General features: G+C 53.0%; 1 protein-coding gene and 6 non-coding genes across 7 annotated transcripts in view; 2 read left to right on the top strand and 5 right to left on the bottom strand.

Moving 5' to 3' along the window:
- LOC120375921 (zinc finger protein 850-like) overlaps window positions 1-23688 on the bottom strand; it is a gene marked incomplete at both ends in the record, with an annotated part of 362646 nt that overhangs the window by 43319 nt on the left and 295639 nt on the right. The gene's annotated exons all lie outside the window — the stretch shown is intronic.
- On the top strand, window positions 2863-2936 carry TRNAI-AAU. The gene has a single exon. It is a non-coding gene; the product is annotated as a tRNA-Ile (tRNA).
- Window positions 5656-5729, top strand: TRNAI-AAU. Its single transcript has one exon. It is a non-coding gene; the product is annotated as a tRNA-Ile (tRNA).
- On the bottom strand, window positions 14849-14921 carry TRNAV-AAC. Its single transcript has one exon. It is a non-coding gene; the product is annotated as a tRNA-Val (tRNA).
- Window positions 18940-19012, bottom strand: TRNAR-UCU. The gene has a single exon. It is a non-coding gene; the product is annotated as a tRNA-Arg (tRNA).
- TRNAM-CAU lies at window positions 20258-20330 on the bottom strand. Its single transcript has one exon. It is a non-coding gene; the product is annotated as a tRNA-Met (tRNA).
- Window positions 23519-23590, bottom strand: TRNAA-UGC. The gene has a single exon. It is a non-coding gene; the product is annotated as a tRNA-Ala (tRNA).

Genomic DNA, 23688 nt, shown 5'->3' on the forward strand with positions numbered 1-23688 from the left:
TGAAGCCAGGGAAATCCCATGGAGGATTCTTATCTGGGGAACTGGGGACCCACTACCACCAGAGATTCTTAAGGGCAGGAGGAACAGGGACTCCCACCTCTGTAGCATGGGGGTGGGTCGCCTGCTGGGATCATCTGGGCATATTTCACCTCGTCAGCTCCCTGCCATTGCCTTGGGGGCCCCTTGTTTGCTGCCTCTGGTGCCCAGTTTAGCCTCCTTCCTGAGGGCTGAAACGCTTTGATCTATCTAAGGTCTGTGGGATCAATACGTGTCATGGTGTAATTCTGTGTTATTCGGGGGTCAGACTAGCTGAGCTAATGGCCCCTTCTGCCCTTAAACGCCATGAAAACATTTCCCTGGTTTCTCCTTGCGCCTGACAGACACCACGGTGAGGGGCCCAAGAGAAGATCCTGGACACAGCGCTCTGGCTCTTACTTTACTTGGGGACGTCAGCGCTTTCCTAGCAAAGCTGCTGCTAAAGCGCTGGGTTTGGGGAACGGTTCGGCTCCGATTCAGAGATCTGCCTGCGGGGTGTACACCTGCCACGAGGAGCGGGAAACGCAACCAGCAACGGGAGGCGCTGGCTGAGCTCCAGGCTGCCCCCATGTGGCCAAAGCTTAGAACTGAGCAGCGGAGTTTAAAGCTGGCGCGGGGAGGGACCTGAACACGCGGGGCACGAAGGCTCCTGCGTGTTACGCTTGGTGGGTGGGCAGCTGAGCGTAGCTGATTGCCGGAGTTCAGGGCTGCACCCGGGGTGCTGAGCAGGTGTCTGTGCTCAGGTTGGCCTCGCTATGATGGTTTCTGGGAAGTTTGGGGCTGCCAGTCTCCCTAAAGAGAGGGGAACCAGGCCAGAAAAGGAGGCTTTCAAAACTCTGGTACGAATCCCCAGTGGGACTGACCCTGTGAAGAGCCACTGCAGCCCCGCCAGGAAGAGCCGGTCTCTCTTTGTGCAGCCCCCTCCATTCCTCAGGACAAGGGTTGTGCTCAAAGATCTGTGCCCCGTGTTTTTACCTCCGTGTGAAGCGCACAGAGCAAATAACCCTCAGTGCCTCAGCTCAGTTCCAGGCTCCACTTCCACTCGCTCAGGCAAGATGGTGCAGAGCAGGGCCGGCTTTAGGCCTATTCCACCAATTCCTCCGAATCGGGCCCCGCGCCTAAGAGGTCCCCATGTCCAGTGAGAATCCCTTCCCTGGCTAGAGGCGTCTTTTTAAATTTTACTCACCTGGCGGCGCTATGGGTCTTCGGCGGCACTTCGGCGGCGGGTCCTTCAGTGCCGCCAAAGACCTGGAGTGAGTGAAGGACCTGCCGCCGAAGACTCGGAGCACCACCCGGTGAGTACAAGCCCCGCGCTTCCTAAAGCCGGCCCTGGTGCAGAGGAGCCCCTGGGTGTCTGTGGGCCTGGGGAGGATGGCTTTTGATTTTTCAGCCTGACCGCTTCGGGGAGCAAGGCCAAAAGTCAGATGGCTGGCTCTTCCGTCCACCACGCTCATCAGGAGCCCTTAGTCGACAGGCTCGGACAATGCGGGCGGCGTCCCCCACTACCTCTCGCATGCAAAGCGAGCGCTCTGCCGCTTGAGCTAATTCCCCACAGCTGGCCTGACTCTCAGGCACCGGGCAAAAAAGGCAAGGGCTCTGTGGCCTTAAGCAGAACACAGCCTGAAATGGGGAGGGGGGGCGCTACCCAGAGCTGGGGAAGGGGGTCCGAGTCCCAGCCACTCTCCTCGGCACAAACACCAACGCTCCCTCCCTGGAGTGTGTCTGGGCTGAGAGTTAGCCCCTGAAACAAGCACCAAACATCAGAAGACAACGCAGGGATAGATCACTTGACGATTGCCTGCTCTGGCCATTGCCTCTGAAGCGCCTGGCATCGGTTACTGTCAGAAGACGGGATAGTGGCCTGGCTGGACCATCGGTCTCACCCAGGAGGGCCGTTCTTATCTTCACCACTTTCCTCTAACCCAAGCAAAGCCAGGAGCAGGCCCAGCTCAGCAACTCTAGCAGGCTCCCTGGCCCCTGGCCCAGCATACAGCAAAACGACCCTGCCTCCGCCAGGATAGACAGCCACCGACTCCCTCTTCCAGACCAATGCAGCCCTTCCCTGCTTTGGCTGTCTCCAAGCTGTCTGCGTGCTCTGCTCTGCTCCACGGCTGCCATGCTGCCTGAGATCAGGAGGCTGCGAGGTCTCACGGTCTCAGCTGAGCTGGTATCGCATGCCACCCTGCCCATCTCCTCATTCCCTTCATGGACCCCTGGGATGTGAGTAATTGTGTATTTGAGTGGCTCTCCCTCCCGGCCAATGAGCTTGGCGTAGACTAGCAGGGAGGGAGGAGGATAGGGATTGTGCTCCTGTGAGAGCTCAGAAAGAAAGGTGCAGGTCCCCCACTAGAGCCCAGCACAGCAGAGCAAAGCAGAGCAGAGCAGGCTGGAGAATGTGTGTCTGGGTCTGACTACTTCTCCCATGCTTTTCCATTTGAGCTAACTTCCCCAAGCTGTCGCCAGCCTCCCAGTCAGCGCAAGGGGGAGAAGGGCCGGGGAGGAAGAGCTTTGTGCTCGCAAGGGCTGGCCTTTGGGAGGCCAAGCGGGGAGAGGGATGGAGGCCACTGGAGGAGCTGAGCCGGCTGACTGTCCATGGCTTCTAAAAGAAGGGCAAAAGAAGACCCCGCGGCTGCCCTGCCGCTGGAGAATGCAGGTATTGATCCTGCTGCTTCTTGCATGCGAAGCAAGTGCTCTACCACTTGAGCTAATTCCCCTACCTTTGCAGATGGCGTCTTGATCCATCCATTCGATAACGGAGGCCACATCATTCCCCGCGCCAGCCGGTGACTCCTTCCAAAAGGGTCAGGGAAGGGAGGGCTTCCCATAGGCCAGCTAGCTCAGCTGGTTAGAGCATGGTGCTAATAACGCCAAGGTCATGGGTTCAAGCCCCATGCTGGCCACTGCGGGAGGGAGAGGGTTACTTCTGCTCTTTTGGCTGACTGCTAGGGGTGGCAGAGGCCAAAACCAGGTGGGCCGGGAGCGGGCAAGAGCCCTGCTGGGCACCGGGCAGGACGAGGCTCCGGACACCTCCTTGGTCTCCCCTCCCTGGGCTCCTCGCTCCACCTGCTGCCTGAAAGGAACTTGGGCCCGGGGAGGAGACGGGTGAGCCCGGCCGGCTGCCTTCCAGGCTCATAGGAGGCCAGGCTTGAGCTGCCCGCCCACGAAGCCAAAATCACAGGCCTGCCGGCTCACCCCCATTTCCACAGAGGGTTGACCTGATGGCCCGAATTCTTGCCGGCCACCAGCTCCACCCAAATGGACCCGACGCCGGATCATGCTCCCCAGCCCACGCCACAGAGGAAGGCTTAATATTCGGCACCCCAACCTAGGGGAGAGGCTTCACACTCCGCCGGCGCAGGGTGACCTTTGGGACATCCCTGGACACCATCCTCCCACCGCCCACAGCCAGACCCCCCGAGCCCACACTCGAGCCCACCCCTCCGACAGGAAGGAGCAGGAGGACCACTCCACCCAGGGGCACCACCACTCGAAGTCAGCTTCACTTGCTTTCTCTTCTACCCCTTTCCTCCCAAGTTATGCGCCCCTCATGGGAGCCGGCCCTGGGAAGACGCAGGCACGGCACTCTGACTGGCGGAAGCCAAACGCCCACACCGAGAGTTTAGCACGGGCTCTTGAGGCACTGGAGGAACCCCATGCAGACGCACTGACGGAGCTAAGCTTTACGGCCAAGGGCCCTACCTGTGCAGAAAGCCAACTTGCTTGTGAAAAAGACTCCTCTTTCGGCTCCCCTTCCAAACTTCCAAATGCCTCCAAATGGGAAAACACACACACTGAAACACCCAAACGGTGCTAACGCTGGAGCCAGGCGAAAAAGAAAAGCAAGGAAAAGATTTCTAAATGGCCACCCTGCCAGAGTCGTACAGCTCCGCAAGTGAAACCCGTGGGAGGGACATTACACAGAAAAGGGGAATGGAAAGCTGCCCAAATTGAGATGCTGTGGAAAGCTACAGCCCCATCGCTACTCCTACTCTGCACACTTCTTGCAACAGCTGATGAACGGCCAGGTGCTTTTCGCATCCAAGCCCACACCAGGGCAAGACCTTGAGAAGCTTCCCGTGGCTTGCCTGGTTCAGCTGGTCAGAGTGCGGCACTCGTGGAGGCAAGATGGTGCAGAGGAGCCCCTGGGTGGCTGTGGGCCTGGGGAGGGTGGCTTTTGATTTTTCGGCCTGACCGCTACGGGCAGCAAGGCCAAAAGTCAGATGACCGGCTCTCCCGTCCACCACGCTCATCAGGAGCCCTTAGTCGACAGGCTCGAGAATGCGGGCGGCGTCCCCCACTACCTCTCGCATGCAAAGCGAGCGCTCTGCCGCTTGAGCTAATTCCCCGCAGCTGGCCTGACTCTCAGGCACCGGGCAAAAAAAGGCAAGGGCTCTGTGGCCTTAAGCAGAACACAGCCTGAAATGGGGAGGGGGGACACTACCCAGAGCTGGGGAAGGGGGTCCGAGTCCCAGCCACGCTCCTCGGCACAAACACCAACGCTCCCTCCCTGGAGTGTGTCTGGGCTGAGAGTTAGCCCCTGAAACAAGCACCAAACTTCAGAAGACAACGCAGGGATAGATCACTTGACGATTGCCTGCTCTGGCCATTGCCTCTGAAGCGCCTGGCATCGGTTACTGTCAGAAGACGGGATAGTGGCCTAGATGGACCATCGGTCTCACCCAGGGGGGCCGTTCTTATCTTCACCACTTTCCTCTAACCCAAGCAAAGCCAGGAGCAGGCCCAGCTCAGCAACTCTAGCAGACTCCCTGGCCCCTGGCCCAGCATACAGCAAAGCGACCCTGCCTCCGCCAGGATAGACAGCCACCGACTCCCTCTTCCAGACCAACGCAGCCCTTCCCGCTGGCTGTCTCCAACCTGTCTGCGTGCTCTGCTCTGCTCCATGGCTGCCATGCTGCCTGAGATCAGGAGGCTGCGAGGTCTCATGGTCTCAGCTGAGCTGGTATCGCGTGCCACCCCGCCCATCTCCTCATTCCCTTCATGGACCCCTGGGATGTGAGTAATTGTGTATTTGAGTGGCTCTCCCTCCCGGCCAATGAGCTTGGCGTAGACTAGCAGGGAGGGAGGAGGAAAGGGATTGTGCTCCAGTGAGAGCTCAGAAAGAAAGGTGCAGGTCCCCCACTAGAGCCCAGCCCAGCAGAGCAAAGCAGAGCAGAGCAGGCTGGAGAATGTGTGTATGGGTCTGACTACTTCTCCCATGCTCTTCCATTTGAGCTAACTTCCCCCAGCTGTCTCCAGCCTCCCAGTCAGCGCAAGGGGGAGACGGGCCGGGGAGGAAGAGCTTTGTGCTCCGCAAGGGCTGGCTTTTGGGAGGCCAAGCGGGAGAGGGATGGAGGCCACTGGAGGAGCTGAGCCGGCTGACTGTCCATGGCTTCTAAAAGAAGGGCAAGAGAAGGCCGCGGGACTGCCTTGCTGCTGGAGAATGCAGGCATTGATCCCGCTGCCTCTCGCATGCAAAGTGAGCGCTCTACCACTTAAGCTAATTCCCCTGCCTTGATAGGTGATGTCTTGATCCATCCATTCGATAACGGAGGCCACATCGTTCCCTGCGCCAGCCAGTGACTCCTTCCAAAAGGGTCAGGCAAGGATGGGCTTGCCGTTGGCCAGCTAGCTCAGTTGGTTAGAGCGTGGTGCCAATAACGCCAAGGTCATGGGTTCAAGCCCCATGCTGGTCACCCGGGAGGGAGAAGGTGGCTTCTGCTCTTTTGGCTGACTGCTAGTGGCAGAGGCCAAAACCAGGTGGGCCGATCGGGCAAGAGCCCTGCTGGACGCAGGCGCCGGGGCAGGACCAAGGTCCTGACACCTCCTTGGGCTCCCGTCCCTGGGCTCCTCGCTCCACCTGCTGCCTGAAAGGAACTTGGAGACTCCGTCCACACTTGCAAGGCACATCCAGTGCTGCAACTCCCTGGCTGCAGCGCTGGCTGTGCACCCGTTCGGGTTGGGGTATAAGGAATGCAGCGCTGGTGATCCAGCGCTGCTCATCAGGTGTGGACACACACCAGCGCTTTAATTGGCCTCCAGGGAATAAGGAGGTATCCCAGAATTCCTGTTCAGCCACTCTGCTCATCAGTTTGCACTCTACTGCTCTGGCCTCAGGTGACCCGCCCTTTAAGTGAATTTTAAAAATCCCCTTCCTGTTTGCTGCAGCCAGGTGTGGAGTGCAATCAGTTAATCTTTCCAGGTGACCATGCCCCCACGCGGCAAACGAGCCCCAGCATGGACCAATGGCGAGTTGCTGGACCTCATTAGTCTTTGGGGGGAGGAAGCTGTGCAGTCCCAGCTGCGCTCCAGCTGTAGGAATTATGATATCTTTGAGCAGGTATCAAGGTCCATGCTGGATAGGGGCCATGATCGGGACGCGCTGCAATGCAGGGTTAAAGTAAAGGAGCTGCGGAGTGCCTATTACAAAGCCCGCGAGGGGAACCGCCGATCTGGCGCTGCCCCCACGACCTGCTGTTTTTACAAGGAGATGGACGCGATACTTGGGGTGACCCCACTGCCAATCTGAGGACCACGATGGACACTTCTGAGCATGGTGGGGGACAGGAGCAGCAGGAGGAGGAGGAGGAGGCGGGGGGGTGGAAACCACGAGTGAAGCTACTGGGATGGGGGAAGACACCCCAGAGTCCCAGGAGGCATGCAGCCAGGAGCTCTTCTCAAGCCAGGAGGAAGGAAGCCAATCGCAGCAGCCAGCAGTTGCTGAAGGACAAACAGAGGAGCGAGTTACCAGTAAGCGTCTTTTATTTTCAGGGTGGAAATGTTTCGGGAGAGGAGGGGGGGTTAGGGCTGCATACATGCATGCCTAGATGTGAAATAGCCCATTGATGTGGTCTATCATGTCGCGGTAATCGGCTGCAGTAATCTCCTCAAAAGTTTCAGCCAGAGCGTGGGCAATGTGCCTGCGCAGGTTTATAGGGAGAGCCACTGTGGTCCTTGTCCCAGTCAGGCTAACTCGTCCACGACACTGTGCCGCGAGGGGTGGGGGGACCATTGCTGCACACAGGCAAGCTGCATAGGGGCCAGGGCGGAATCCGCATTGCTGTAGAAGACCTTCCCGCTCTTCTCTAGTGACCCGCAGCAGGGAGATATCTTCCAGGAGTAACTCCTGTGGAAAATGTTGGGAGACTGTTTAGTGCAGATCCCCCATGCAGCTGTTTGCTGTCCCCAATGCACAGAAACCCCTGCACAGCCCTGAAGCAATCTCAGTACCCCTTACTCACCATTTCCTGTCTCCTGTTGTGTTATGTGTGGTCTTATTTGGTATGGGAAAAGAATGCTAAAGTGAACACTGAAAACTCCTTCAGTGTGTGGGAATTACTGTTTGGATGAGATAATTAACAAGGCTACCCTGTTAAATGTTGCCATTTTTGCCTTCAAGAAGTGACCTTGACTGCTGGACGGCCCAGATCTACCACAGCACAGAGACTACAGAATCTGAGGAAAAAGCCTCGAAAAACCAGGGAAGACAGGCTGAAAACAGTTATTGATCACTCTGCTCGAGAGAGTAAACAGCTGCAGGAGTGGAGAGAAAGGGAAAGCAGGATCCACCAGAGGGACAGCAGGATCCGCCAGAGACATTGGCGGAGAAACGCTGTGGCAAAGAGGAAAAGCACAGGCCAGCTGCTAGGCATCCTGGCACGCCAAGCGGACTCTCTCCAGGCACTCGTAGCCATGCAGGCAGAGCAGTCCCGTGCTGCCCCACAGCCCCCCCGTCCCAAATTTTATTCTTTTCTGCCCCAATGTTAGCTCCAAACCCCCTTCCACAGCATCCAGGTTCTTACCACCACCAGCTGCCTCCAACACCTGTATGTTCACCAACCAGCCCTGAGAACTACGACCCTTACCCTCTGCACTCAACCCCCATCACCATGCAGTATATGCACCCTGAAGCGCAGCAGCCATTGCACAGCACTGCAGACAGAACATATGCAAACTTGTGACTGTACAGTTCACCAACCCACCCCCCTGCCCTAGGTTCCTAAAATGCTGTGTGTCTGTCAATGAAGTATTTTTCTTTTCAATAAAATAAATCTTGGCTTCGAAAACAGTCTTTATTATTGCAGATAGTGAAAGATACCTTATCCCAATAAAGAAACAGTCACTGGAAATCATGTTAGGGATAATAGACTCCTAACAGTGTATCCACTGCACTTCACTCCCATGCAAGGCAGCAACATTACTGTTGGCTTTCAGCCTCAAATTCTTCCCTCAAGGCATCCCTAATCCTTGTAGCCCTGTGCTGGGCCTCTCTAATAGCCCTGCTCTCTGGAAGTGCAAATTCAGCCTCCAGGACATGAACATCGTTGGTCCATGCCTGACTGAAAGTTTCACCCTTACATTCACAAATATTATGGAGGGTACAGCATGCGGATATAACCGCGGGGATGCTGCTTTCCCCCAAGTCTAGCTTCCCATACAGGGACCACCAGCGGGCTTTTAAACACCCAAAAGCACACTCCACAGTCATTCGGCACCAGCTCAGCCTGTAGTTGAACCGGTCCTTGCTCCTGTCAAGCTTCCCTGTATAGGGTTTCATGAGCCAAGGCAGTAACGGGTAAGCGGGGTCTCCAAGGATCACAATGGGCATTTCGACATCCCTTACTGTGATCTTCCTGTCTGGGAAATAAGTCCCTGCCTGCATCTTCCTGAACAGGCCACTGTTCCGAAAGATGCGTGCATCATGCACTTTTCCAGGCCAGCCTGTGTAAATATCAATGAAACGCACACGGTGATCCACAAGCGCCTGGAGAACCATAGAGAAATACCCCTTCCAATTAACGTACTCTGATGCTAGGTGGGGGGGTGCCAGAATAGGAATAGTTCCCCACAATAGCCAGACCTGAACCCCCTGTACACTTGTGCTCTGTCCTCATTGCTTCTCTCTCTCCCTTTCCCCCATCTCTGCTGCTCCCCCTCTGGGCTTTCTCAGCACCTGGCCCCACAGCGCTTCCTGGCAGCCAGAGACTGCGCTTTCTGCACCTGCAGATGTGGCCTCTCTCCTGATTGCTAAGGAAAGGAACCTTTCCAGGAAATGGCCACAGCTTCTGGGAAGCCCATGCTGAGAGGTGCTGCCTGTGGGAGGGGAAATAGAAAAGCCCCTCTGCTCCCCCCACCCTGTTTTTGCAAACACTGGAGTCTCAGCCCCCCGGGGTAACTGTTACCCCTCTGCCCCGGCCTGTGCCGGGGGTTAACCCTCTGGCAGCGCCGCCCCCGGGGCGTGACTCCGGCTCCGTCCCCCCTCCCTGACTGTGCCCTTCAGCCCCTCTCCTAACTCTGCCTCCAGCTGCTTGACCCCCCCACCAGTCAATTTCCACCCCCTGCTCAGACCCTGGCCACCCCCCTCCTCTGATTTCCCCCCCCTTTGCCCCTCTTTAATCCCTGTAAAAAGTAGGAGGGGCTGGGTCCCATTCTCAGGGGGGGGGCTGGGCGCCTGGCCCCTGCCTGCCCAATGCTCAAAGCGCCCCACGATCTTGCGGATGTTTGCCGAGTGCTGCAGGGTCACCTGCAGGGAGAGGGAGACACGGTTAGGAGGTGATGCAGCCAAGGGTGCCTCACCCAACACTGAGATGCAGCCACCTCTGGGGTGGGTTGCACAAGTCAGCAAATGAATTTGGAACAGGAAATGCACTGAAAGGACCGAGGCAGCTGCAGGAGGTGGAGAAAACCAGAAAAAGCAGGAGCCCTGGATCCCAGCCCTGCCCCTCCCCCACTCTACCCACTAACCTCCACTCCCAGAGTTGGGGGGAGAAGCCAGGAGTCCTGGTCCCCAGCCTTGCCCACTCCCATATTTCAATATGGCTCCATCCAACAGCTGCCCCCCCCAACTGCAGGGCAGCGCCATGGGGCACACCAGGGGCTGCCTGTTTGCACAGGACGGGTGACACCAGTGCCCCAGGGTGGGGAGAGACGATGCTAAGGGAGAAGCAGGCAGCAGACACCCCCACGACAGAGAAAGAAGTGCTGGGGGTGCCGTGCTGCAAGGAGTGATGGGGGTTGGCAGGGAATGGGAGGATCTCCCCTCACAGCGGGTGCATCTGTCCCCCCCCCGCAATTCCTCCCCAGCCCTACCCTGGCCCAGGCTAATCCCGGCCCAGCTACCAGGTTACATTTGGCCTGAGTTCCCCAGCTGCTGGGGGAGGGGCGTGGGGCTGGGGAGCATGAGCCTCTACTCCCCCTTCCCCCGACACAGCTGCATGGGAACTGACCAAAGGAGCCTGCAGCACTGCTGCCTAGAGGAAACTGAGGCACCAGCCAGTGACAAACACATCATGGCTCTCCTCATCCTCATCCTCTTTTCCATATACAACCCGGGGTGAGGGGTGGGGGACTCAGGGCAGTTGCATAGTTAACCTGTGGAACTCCTTGCCAGAGGATGCTGTGAAGGCCAAGACTATAACAGGGTTCAAAAAAAAGAACTAGATAAATGAACAGAGGACAGGCCCATCAGTGGCTATTAGCCAGGCTGGGCAGGGATGGTGCCTGTAGCCTCTGTTTGCCAGAAGCTGGGAATGGGCGGCAGGGGATGGATCACTGGATGATTCCCTGCTCTGTTCATTCCCTCTGGGGCCCCTGGCACTGGCCGCTGGCAGAAGACAGGAGGATACTGGGCTAGATGGACTTTGCGTCTGACCCAGTCTGGCCGCTCTTATGGCGCAGCAGTGACACCCAGTGGGCAGTCAGAGTAATGCACAGAAGGTATTTCCCTTGGCGCAGCAGTGACACCCAGTGGTCAATCAGGGTAATGCACATCCATCTGCAGTTCAGGAGTCTGATGACAAATGTTCTGAGGGCTGGAAAAAATACCTTCTAGGGAGCTATTGAAAGAGCTCAACCTGTTTAGCTTATCAAAAGAAGATTGAAAGGTGACTTCATTGAAGTGTTGAAGGGCCTTAATGGAGAGAAAAGGTTGTGTATTAAAGGGCTCTTTAATTGAGCAGAGAAAGGCATAACAAGACCCAGTAGCTGGAAGGTGAAAAGAGACAAATTCATATTACAAATAAGACACAAATATTCAACAGCGAGGATGATTCACCACAGGAACAAGCTACCAAGGAAAGTGGTGGATTAACCATCTCCTGATGTCACTTAATGAAGACTAGATGCCTTTCTGGAAAGTGTTTGCTCCAAAATAGCTCTTGTGTCATACAGGAGGCCTGTGATATGCAGGGGGTCAGATTAGATGCTCTATTGGTCTCTTCTGGCCATAAAGTTGACTAATTTCTGAGAAACTGAGTGTAGCATTGGGAGCAGTGTCTGATGTTTTCTTCTCTAGCCGGCTTCCTTCCTAGAACGAATGCTCCTTGAGTGGGGTGATCCACAGGGAGTAGCACAAACCAAAGTACCTGGCCAGGGGCAGGACATTAGCACAGCAAGGGAGGGGTGTGGCAGTGACATCACAAAGGCTTTTTGCAGGACCTCAGACAATAGCCTGGGTCTTGTTATGCCTTTCTCTGCTTTGGTCAAAGGTGGTGGGAAGGTGGTGACCTCACAGACAGATGCTGACATCAGGCAGGCAGGACAGGGGTGAGGGACCAGGTAAACCTCAGAGACCCCTGTGGCTTTGCTTCAGCAAGTCTCCTTCTCCAGGGCTCTCTTTGAGGACTGAGAGAGTATTCGGGTTCAGGCACGTGAGTGCCAGGAGGAACCTCTTTCGAGTTTTCTCCTTCCCTTTTAGTGATTTTACTAGAAAACAGCCGTCCCTGTTTAGAAGGTAAGAGCCTCCTCGAGGTTTGAAACCTGTTCGGTCTGATCCATCAGGTGATAGTTGAATTCTAGGCATGGAAAACACAAGCTTAAGGAGGCAGAATTTTATTTCACACTTGGGATTTTGTCCCATAGAATCAGTGGGGACATTAGGATTTGTCCTTTTTGTTTCACCTTTTCCTCCATCCATCCCTCCCTCCTTTCTCTTTGTCTCTTGCTTCTTTTGTCCTTTCACCTGTTCCTCCCAACACCAGGAGGTGTGTGTGTGTGTGTGTGTGTTGCGGGGAAGTGCTCTGCAGCTCCCACTGTGGGAGGTCCACCCAAAAATGTGGGGCTGAAATAGTGCTCGGGCAGTGATCCCCACCGGTGACCTGGGCCATCCTTTGGGCTCTCTGGTGAGATCCTCAGCCTCCCATCCTCTGTCTCTACCCTGATTGGCTGAGCAGGGGTTATTGACAGGAGGAGACTCAGGTACTTGTTGTTCTCTTTAAGACCAAGTAAATAAGTCAGAACCAGTTCTGTGTTTAATGAATTTTGCTGCTTCTCTGCATTAATTGTCTCTGAGCAGTTCATGATTCTCTCTAACATTGCAGTTCTCCTCAAATACTTGCTGAATAATTACTGTGCACTCTTGTTGGTCTGGATCTCATTTGAGAACACTTAAGTCATTCAGTGTTTGAAATTCAAGATCTGATGGTTAGTTTGAAAATCAGGGCTCTTGTGTCCTACTCCCAACTCTGCCACTGGCTGGCTGTGTGACCTAAGACAAGTCAATTCTCCTTTCTCAGCCTTAGCTTCTCCCTCTTTCAAGTAGGGATAATAATAATCCACTCCTACCTACCTCACAGTGGGTGGAGGACGGGGATCCATTGGAGAGTGTCACTAGGAGTAGTGCATAATATGAGGTGTCCTATCACGTTTACTCAGAGCAGATTATGACATAATAGAATAGCTGAAATAGTCTATTTGATTTGTATTTTTTTATTTTGAAATTGTTAAGAGCAGCAACTACTTAGCTCAGACTGAAGCATCTTATCTAATGTTTGTGGTCTAAGTGTCTCCCCTCTGTGTGTGATGAGACAATTTAACACACTGTGACAATCAGGAGATGCTTTTGTTTTGCAACAAAATATTTTTGCAAAGAACTTTCATCCCACTTGTTTTGATTTCAAGAAACAAACTGGTTTAGTCTGAAGGGGATTTTCTGACATTGAGCAGGCGCAGTGTGTCCCGTGACACCCACCCGCTATACAGCGACCCCTGCTGAGGTCGCCCTTGCTGCAGCTGCAGCTGGTTCTGCTGGCGCCCTGTGGTTGCCCTCGTTCGGCCAGGAACAAGCCTCACTGAGCTGAAAAGAATCCTGTCCAACCAAATCTGACAGCTGCCATCATGTAGCCCAAAGTCCCCACACCTGCCGGGGAAACAAACCAGCCACCATAAAGTGGTCCATTGTCTCACGCGGGGCCAGAGCCTGACACGGCACCTGTGGGCAACCATTGCTCTGAACACGCCGGCCATGCACACGCTGGCCGATTCCTATGAAAGATGTCACTGCACGTCTCGGTACTTAAAAGGTACCTGTGCCACTGGTAGTGAGTTCTGGGGACAGTTGCTCACTTTCAGTGAATGTAACTGTACGTAACTGTATGTGCAGCTCTGTGCAGTCACATTTGATAGAAGTTTGGTAATTAAATTATACAAGAGGGTCAGGTAAAGTGGCTACTACCACCACTATGTTTTGTCCCGTGAAGCTTTTACAGCCATTTTGAGGGGAAATGGGCCCTTTGCCCACAGAAATGGTCTATAGGGGACAGCTGCAGGCAGCAGGCGGAGAGATGATCTCATCAAAATTATTTGACTACTGGGTAATGTAATCAAAATCACTAAAGGAATGTCAGGGGTTTCTATTGGCACTTAACTTGCCTGCCCCTGGCTGGCTCTGGTTGTAATCGGGGTTCAGTTGTGTAAAAAGGAGTAATCGCAGTGCAAGGGATGTTAGGCAAAGGAGAACTATGTGTGATGATGTAAGGTTTTAAGGACCTAAACTGACACTCATGGTTTGTAAAACTCTTGTTTTGTAGGTTTAAGATGAATTGGTTTGGTTCTGCTTTGCTGGGATTTTTTTATAATGCCACTGAAAATCCATTTGAATCATTCAAAGTGGCAAAACTGCCAGACACCTTTTGCCAGACACAGGTAACTAGTGTTGTTTGGGTTTGGGATTTAGCATTTAACCCTTAAGGCACCTCACTACTCTATAAAGTTCAAGACCAAAGTTATGGTTGTAGTAAGGGGCAGCCAGAACCAGAAGGATGGAGAAAGAAACATTGGTTGGACAGATGGATGGATGGACAAACCGAATAATTAAGCCTCTGTTTAAAAAAAAGGCTTAAAAACATTAAAAGGAAAAAAGGGGCAAAATGTTTCCCCATTTACCAAAATAACTCAGCCTAGCTCTGCCCTTGGAGTTTGGGGGTGGGGGGCGCCGATTCCAGGGTTCACCTAGGGCACCAGTTGCTGGCAGCTAGTCTAGAGCTGCCCCTGCCCAGAAGCCTTTATTCCTCCAGCCTGCGAGGATGGGAGGTGGGGGGGGGGTGTCAGGAAGTTGCCCCTTCAATCCCACACACAAAAGGACCCTCTTAGGAAAGGCAAAATCTTGAAAAGAAAAAGTTACATCAAGAAGGACTTCAAAGACAGAGCTTTTTAAGATCTCAAGGAATAGTTGAGTGTCTGACCAGGGACTGGAACCCTGAACCCTCAGATTAAAAGTCTGACGCTTGGCCCACTGAGCTAGCCAGGCTCACAAAAAGAGTCAGCTACTTTATGTAGAGGAGAAACTACTGAAGAAAAAGAGAGTAGGAAACACTAGAGGAAACCTGCTGGTCTCTCTCCCCACAGCCCTGGCTTGCTCCTCCCGCCAGCGCCCTGAGGCATTTTGCCAGCACCATGCCCCAGTCAGCTCCACCCTCCCCAAATGCTGGAAGGCCCAGCTCAGGGACCTGGCCGCTCTTACAGCCGCCTCTTCCGCCCTGACCAATAGGGAGGAGGATTGAGGGACAGGCTAGTAGGAGCTGGGAAAATTAAGCCTACATGTTTCTGCCTGGTTTTGAACCAGGGACCTTTTGCATGTTAGGCAAACATGATAACCACTACACTACAGAAACTCTGCTGTAAGATACTCCTCCTCCCTTCATAAAAACATAAGAATGGCCATACTGAGTCAGACTAAAGGTCCATCCAACCCTGTATCCTATCTGCCAACAGTGGGTGCCCCAAAGGGACTAAACCTAACAGGTAATGATCAAGTGATCTCTCTCCTGCCATCTATCTCCACCCTCTGACAAACAGAGGCTAGGGGCACCATTCCTTACCCATCCTGGCTAATAGCCATTCATGGACTTAACCTCCATTAATTTATCTGCAAAAAGAAAGAGGAGTATTTGTGGCTCCTTAGAGACTAACAAATTTATTTGAGCATAAGCTTTCATGGGCTAAAACCCACTTCATCGGATGCATGCAGTGGAAAATACAGCAGGAAGATATATAGATATAGATATACACAGAGAAGATGAAAAAATGGCTGTTGACATACACACTATAATGAGAGTGAGCAGTTAAGGTGACAAGTATCAGAGGGGTAGCCATGTTAGTCTGGATCTGTAAAAGCAGCAAAGAATCCTGTGGCACCTTATAGACTAACACCTATTAGTCTATAAGGTGCCACAGGATTCTTTGCTGCTTTTACAGTTAAGGTGAGCTATTATCAGCAGGAGAAAAAACCTTTTGTAGTGATAATCGGGACGGCCGATTTCCAACAGTTGACAGGAAGGTGTGAGTAACAGTAGGGGGACAAATAAACATGGGGAAATAGTTTGACTTTGTGTAATGACCCATCCACTCCCAGTCTTTATTCAAGCCTAATTTAATGGTGTCCACTTTGCAAATTAATTCCAATTCAGCAGTTTCTCGTGGGAGTCTGTTGTTGAAGATTTTTTGTTGTAATATTGTGACTTGTAGGTCTGTAATCGAGTGACCAGGGAGATTGAAGTGTTCTCTGACTGGTTTTTAATGTTATAATTCTTGACATGTGATTTGTGTCCATTTATTATTTCATGTGGAGACTGTCCAGTATGGCCAATGTACATGGCAGAGGGACATTGCTGGCACATAATAGCATATATCACATTGGTAGATGTGCAGGTGAACGAGCCTCTGATAGTGTGGCTGACGTGATTAGGTCCTATGATGGTGTCCCCTGAATAGATATGTGGACAGAGTTGGCAACGGGCTTTGTTGCAAGGATAGGTTCCTGGGTTAATGTTTTTGTTGTGTGGTTGCTGGTAAGTATTTGCTTCAGGTTGGGGGGCTGTCTGTAAGCAAGGACAGGCCTGTTCTCCCAAGATCTGTAAGAGTGATGGATCATCCTTCAGGATAGGTTGTAGATCCTTGATGATGCACTGGAGAGGTTTCAATTGGGGGCTGAAGGTGATGGCTAGTGGGGTTCTGTTCCTTTCTTTGTTGGTCCTGTCCTGTAGTAAGTGACTTCTGGGTACTCTTCTGGCTCTGTCAAGCTGTTTCTTCACTTCAGTAGGTGGGTACTGTACTTGTAAGAACGCTCGATAGAGATCTTGTAGGTGTTTGTCTCTGTCTGAGGGGTTGGAGCATATGTGGTTGTATCTTAGAGCTTGGCTGTAGACAATGGATTGTGTGATGTGGTCTGGGTGAAAGCTGGAGGCATGTAGGTAAGTATAGTGGTCAGTATGTTTCTGGTATAGGGTGGTGTTTATGTGACCATCGCTTATTAGCACAGTAGTGTCCAGGAAGTGGATCTCTGGTGTGGACTGGTCCAGGCTGAGGTTGATGGTGGGATGGAAATTGTTGAAATCATGGTGGAATTCCTCAAGGGTTTTCTTTTCCATGGGTCCAGATGATGAAGATGTCATCAGTGTAGCGCAAGTAGAGCAGGGTCATTAGAGGATGAGAGCTGAGGAAGTGTTGTTCTAAGTCAGCCATAAAAATGTTGGCATACTGTGGGGCCATGCGGGTACCCATAGCAGTGCCGCTGACTTGAAGGTATACATTGTCCCCAAATGTGAAATAGTTATGGGTGAGGACAAAGTCACAAAGTTCAGCCACCAGGTTTGCCATGACATTATCGGGGATACTGTTCCTGATGGCTTGTAGTCCATCTTTGTGTGGAACATTGGTGTAGAGGCCTTCCACCTCCATAGTGGCTAGGATGGTGTTTTCTGGAAGATCACCAATGGATTGTAGTTTCCTCAGGAAGTCAGTGGTGTCTCGAAGATAGCTGGGAGTGCTGGTAGCATAGGGCCTGAGGAGGGAGTCTACACAGCCAGACAATCCTGCTGTCAGGGTGCCATTGCCTGAAATGATGGGGCATCCAGGATTTCCAGGTTTATGGATCTTGGGTAGCAGATAGAATACCCCTGCTGCTTTTTTGGCCTGTCTGGGAGGTTTTTGTCAGCCCTGGCACACAAAAAGGGTATCATTGCGAGCGCCCACGAAGGTGAGATGAATTTTTGCCTGCCTTGCTCAGCTTGACTTGCTTCCTCACCCCATTCCTGCCTTAGATCCTGGGTCGCCTGGTGGCTGAAGATGGTCCATTGTCTCAAGCGGTGCCAGAGCCTGACACAGTGCCCCTGGGCCCCCTTTGCTCTGCACATGCCGGCCGTGCACATTTGCAAATACTTTAAAGCTCTTGTCAGTAAGTTCTGGGAACAGTTGCTCACCTTCAGAGGAAGCTCCCTAAAATTGGCCTGTCTCACCCAGTGGTACATTGACCTCTGTTCAGACTGAGCCGAAGTGGGGGTGGGGGGGGGGCTTGCTGCTGTGGCTGCCACTGCTGTGAGGGTGGCCACTGTTGCGGATGAAGCCATCCTGGAAGCACCTTCCACCTAGCCACCCACTGAAAATCCTGTAGGATGTAAGGTGGGAATAGAAGAACACGGGGGGGCGGAGGCCTTCCTAATCTCCTCCCCCTTCCGCCACTATTGGCCATCCCATATCCGGTGCTGCACCCAGTGGGGTAAAAAAAAATACGGCCATATCGGAAGAGTCAGTTGGGTTCTTTATCGTTGTCCCATCATTCCCCTCGGGCCTGACCTGCCCTCCAGCTCAGCCACCCACTGAAAATTGAAAAACAAAAAAGTAGAGCCGTAGAAGGCTTCAAAGCCCACCAGGCCCAACCACCATTTCTAATACAGCAGAAAAGCCGCACTTCTCCTGACTAGGTGGGGACGTCCTATGGCCCCACAAGAAGTGGAAGGCCATCGTGTTCGGTCTCAGCAGCATTCGTGGAGCAGGGGGAAACACATGGCTGAGGTTAATGACAAGGTCCCCTTCCGCCACCGGCTGAGCCATTCCTCACAGGCCAGCAACCACTTCTCCCAGTTCGCGTTCCCCACCTCGTCCCCAACCGAACGCTAGAAGGCCCAGCCATCAACCTGCAAACTCTTGTAGCCCTCCTCTTCCGCCCTTACTGATAGGGGGGAGTATTGAGCCTCCCTCCCTTAGGCTCTTCAGCATCCCTGGGGAACACCAACACCGCCCAAGTGACTTTGGGCCAGTAGGTCAACCAATAGGGCTGCCTCCTAGGCCAGGCTGCAGCCCAGCTTCAGGACTCAGAGGAAATGGAGCTCGCATCCCTGCCTACAGGACTCCAGGCATGGCCAGGCTTCTGGATCAAACGTCCCTCTTGTGCTCAAGTCACAACAGCTAGCGGGTGAAAGACAGGCTTTCATGGCCTTTGAGAAAGCAAGACAGAGCCTTGGAAGACCCAGCAGGGTTTGTGGCACAGGAATTGTCCTCAGATCCCACCGAGACTTCAGCTCAGATTGCAGGATTCAAAGTCCCAAGTGCTGCCCTTACACCATGGGACCAATAGGGAACCCCCAGACCTCTGCTGAGCGCTGGTGAGGATGACCCTGTGGGGGCAGCCCTGCCTTTGCTCACCAAGTTGGCCTGCAGCAGTTTGCTGCAGCTCCCAGAGGCCTTTCTTAATCCAGCCTGAGAGGCCAGTGGGCATGTGAGGAAGTTGCCCCTTCAGTCCCAGGCAGTACATGGCCCTTCCTGGTGAAAAGCCAAGTCCTGGGGAAAAAGGTGATGTCAAATAAAATCTTGGAGAGATGCCTTCTTTCTTTTTGTGGGGAACTGTTCCCTTTTTGTCTGACCAGGGACTTAAACCCTGGACCCTCAGATTAGAAGTCTGACACTCTACCAACTGAGCTAGCCAGGCTTACACATAAAAGAAGCAAATTTCATGCAGAAGAGAAACTAGTCATGAAAATGAGGGCAGGAAACAATACAGAAAACCTGCTATTCTCGCTCTCTTAGCAGTCCTAGCCCCAGCCTGCTCCTCCATCCGGCGCCCTGAGGCCTTATTCTTTTTTCAGTTAAATATCAAATCCCTGAGAAAACACAGTTATACAAAGCAAAACGAAATCACAAACAGAAATGTCATTGGAAATACAGAAATAAAAAAGGAAAATGCAATTCCCATCACTTTATCGTGTCGGGGCCATTCCTGTATCGAGAGCACCCGCGAAGGTCCCTGTGTGCTTACAAGAAACCTGGAGGAACTCATACCACAGCCTGAACATGAAACTCAACTGCTCCCAGGTGCCGCAGTAAAACCCTTTCCCTGCTGTGAAGTTGCACTCCATAGGATTTTATGAAAATATGCTAATCAGTGTGAATATAAAGTGACTGGACAATGCTTCATGCAAATGTCTCTTGTAAGGTATCATTACAAAGCTTATAATCTACTGTGTGTGTTCATCCTATTTGTATGAACCGATCATTCTTGGATCTGAAACTAGAAATATGAACTATAACTCTGAGGTCCTGTTGTAATGATGCAAAGTGTGGGCCATTAATAGTGGTTTGGACTCTTGATGGCTCCCATTAACCAGGACAATTGACTGGAGATGGCTCTGTCCTGCACCATCTGTGAGTCAGGCCAGGAAGAATGAAGGCTTGGGGGTATCACAGGACATGTGACCATGTCACCTGGTACAGGAATCCATCTTAAACCTGGGGCTTTTCCCCAGGAGAGAGACAAAGAATTCCTGCCTTGTACCAAAGCTGTATAAGGGGGTGGAACTGAACAAACATGGCTGCAGTCATGAGACATCCCCTAGCTACCACCTGAGCTGGAACAAGGGCTATACCAGGTGAAAAGATTGGGCCCAGACAAGAAATAAGTCTAGTCTGCAAAAGAAGCTTATTGAAAGATCTCTGAGGGTGAGATTTGATCTGTATTGAGTTTCATACTGTATTAGGCTTGGACTTGCATGTTTTTGTTTTATTTTGCTCTGTGAAAAATACAAGGTCCATAGAGAAGGAAAAGAAAATGCCCTAGAAAAGTCTGTCTCTCTGTGTGTGTGTGTGAGATGGGTGGGAGGGTGTCTAGAAACCACTCTCCTCTAGTTAGTTTTCTCTGATTTCCTGTAGAAAATCTGAAGCAGGGAGCAAAAGCCATTGCCTTCTCTGAGGCTTGAACTCAGGACCTTCAGATTATGAGACTGACACGCTGCCAACTGCGCTAAGAAGGCTTGGAAAACTTTGAGGCTCAGTGTATATAGGACCCTCCTACAGCAGTGACTGGGGCAGGGAAGGAGCCAGAGATCTGCTGGAAGAAGCAGGGAGCTCTGGTGACCAGAGACTTTTCGTGGCAGCTTTCACAGCAGCAAAGAAATCAATTCATGCTGCCAGTGAACAATCTACTGGAACTAATGGCAGCACAGGGGGGATGTTTCCAAGCTATGCACCTACTTCCACATTTTAGAACTTACTCTCCTTTTCCTAGTAGGGCACTTTCCATGCAAATTAAGCAAAGCAAGTTGGGGAAACTACACAGGTAATAAAAACCAGTGCTCCAAATAAGGCTTGAATTCATAATCCCAGCAGTAGCCCCCTCTGCGCTAACCAGTTGCACCAGTGCAGGTGCTTCTCAGGCCTTGGCAACACTTGCAAATTTGCAGCGCTGCAGCAGAGTGTGAAAACACACCCTCTCCAGCGCTGCAAATTGCGGCGCTGCAAAGCGCCAGTGTGGTCAAAGCCCCAGCGCTGGGATCGCGGCTCCCAGTGCTGTATGTTATTCCCCACAGGGAGGTGGAGTACGGACAGCGCTGGGAGAGCTCTCTCCCAGCGCTGGCGCTTTGACTACACTTAGCGCTTCAAAGCACTGCCACGGCAGCGCTTTGAAGTGCAAGTGTAGCCAAAGCCTTAGGCAAAGCTGGGAAGCGGCAGTTATCAGTCTCTGTGATTCACACCTTTGCCTGGTAATTGAAAGGCTGATGCATCAAACCTAACTCAAGATGCGGCTTTTCAGCCATGAGACTCCAGGACATTTTGACAGAAAGAAAATCTCTGTTTTGGTTTAGCCCCATTTGACTCCTTCTGCCCGTCTTCTCCCCCTCCCTCCAGTCTCTTTCCTTCCCCACTGGGGCCGTGCAGAGAGGAGCCCCAGTCAGTCTCTGTCACAGAGTCTGTATCCCATAAAGGGAGGGAGGGAGGGGTTGCTCCAAAACACTGATAATGGGGGGGAGGGGTGGGCATGGTTAGGGGTAGAAAGGATGGAGAATTAACAGTGGGGCCCAGAGAGATTCCCCCAGATTGGGGAGATCCCCTGCTGCCCCCCATCAGCCAGCTGTGGGAAGAACAACTTGGGATTGCTTGGGGAAGCCACCTTTAAAAACACAAGTGTAACATGCTAGTTACATTTTAATAACACCAAAGCCTCCTCAATCCCAGGGTCACAATCACTGGAATGATTTTGCCTTGATATTTTACCAGCCGCAGACACAAAGCAAGTCAAATTACAGTTTCCGTTCGGAGTCAGTGCACACACAAGAATCCGGAGGCTTTTAATTCCTTAGGTTCTGCTGCCATTTCATTTCTGTCCTGTTCCAAGATTTATCATTGTGCAAAGCAACGTTAGGCCCTTGGGAGTGTCCCCCTCAGTGCTGCCTGCCACCCTTGGGCAATTTAAAAGGGCCTGGGGACACCCGCCACCACCACCAGCAGCACAAGGGGACTAAGGCAGTTTCCTGCCCACCCTCACTCCATGTGGCACGCCACTCCCGGAAATGGCTGGCACCTCCCTGGTGTGGGGGAGGTCTCCGTGTGCTGCCCCGCCCTGAGTGCCAACTCTGCCAACTGTGGCAATGGGAGCTGCGGGGGTGGAGTCTGCGGGCAGCCATGCACAGAGACACCCCTGGCCCTCCCGCTTAGGGGCTGCTGCCAGAGGAGGGTGCAGGTTGCTTTTGGGAGATGTCCGAGGTAAATGCTGCACCCCTCACCCTCTCCTGCACCCCCAACCCAGACCCCACACCTGCACCCAAACTCCCTCCAAGAGCTTGCCCCCTGCACACCCTCCTGCAGCACAACCCCCTGACTGAGTCCAGACCCTGCACCCAAACTCTCCCAGAGCCCAGCCCCTCTCCCTCCCACACCCAAACTCCCTCCCAGAGCCTTAGGCAGGTGTGTGGGGGGGGGGGCAGGACTTGGTCCCATTCTGTCATTCATTCATGCCCGTCACCCCAACCGGGGTATGGGCCGCCAACCACAGATCTCCATAGTCTTCTATCCTGGGCCATTCGCTCTAGCTGGTTCCAGGTATAGCCCATTTTTTTGCTATCAACCTGAAGGTCGCGTAGCCAGGTATTTCTTGGGCGGCCTCTTTTCCGCTTGCCTTGGGGCTGCAACCTGCGCCGTCTTTCCTGACTCGTACATGGTCCTCACATTCCATGTGCCGATGGTAATCCTCCTGGTTGTAAGAAGGGTGATCGGCTTAGTGGCTTCCTCGCGGCTTTCACCACCCAGCGTCATGCATCTTCGAGTTGAAGACCCTTCTTTTTCTAGGCTAAAAGTCTCTGTTAACTCTATTGTTGGCGTTTCTGTAGCAAGCTGATTTTTACAGGGTGGAGTTGCTAGCCCCACGCCCAACCCTCCTCCTTTACCCTGACTTGGGACAGGCAGATGGCCCCAAAGGACCTCTCTGGTGGAGTTAGGTCCCATTCTGGGCACCACCAAAAATTGTACAAACCTGCCGCCCCTGTCCAGCCCAACCTTCTGATGATGCACCTCAGCTCACACCTCTGCAGGGTTTGAAGCTTCCATTGCTTAAATTCCAGGACACTGAGGGATTTCAGCTCCCCTTTGCCCACAGGGAACCTTCACCCCACTCCCAGCCAGGTTCTTGTCCATGGGATCACTGTAGGGGGGCTGGGTCCCGCTGGGTCTTTTCTCTGTGACAGGCCAGGGTGCAATAACTGGGGCATCTGAGCACCCAGGACCTTCTGTGGGGCTGCCATTCCCCTTCCCCTTCTGTGGTCTCGTCTGTCATTGACTCCAGCCTCTTTTCTACCCATCGTCAGCATCATCCCAAGCAAGCTGCACTCGCCTCAAAAAGACAGTATCCCCTGTTGGGTGTAAATCACTGACCTCTCTCCTCTCTGAGCACTGACTGCCCCTCTGTTTCCTTGCCTCTCAGTCTGTGCAGATGGGACCTTTCCCTCCAGTGCTGGAGGATTCGCCCTTCTCATCTACCCTTGTCCCAAGCAGCACAGCGGGTGGGAATCTTAAATGTACCAAGGTGACTTAGGAGCAGAAACCACCCCAGACCTTCCATGCAATTGGCACTTGCCCCTTACTGAGCAGGATTGAAACTGGTGCAGGGAGACTGGTGGGCCACATCCCAGCTGGGCATGAGCAAAGCAGCAGGGTGGAAAAATCAACCTGGAGATGCTGGGGATTGAACCCAGGGCCTCATACATGCAAAGCATGTGCTCTGCCACTGAGCTACACCCCCACGTGGGTTAGGTAGACTATGGATTACACTCAGAGCCCTCCTGTTTCCACTGCATCCAGTGACCTTGCGGAGCTAGTTCCACTAGATGATTAGCCTCA

This window comes from Mauremys reevesii, linkage group 12, assembly GCF_016161935.1.
Source record: "Mauremys reevesii isolate NIE-2019 linkage group 12, ASM1616193v1, whole genome shotgun sequence".
NCBI classification, from domain to species: domain Eukaryota; kingdom Metazoa; phylum Chordata; order Testudines; family Geoemydidae; genus Mauremys; species Mauremys reevesii.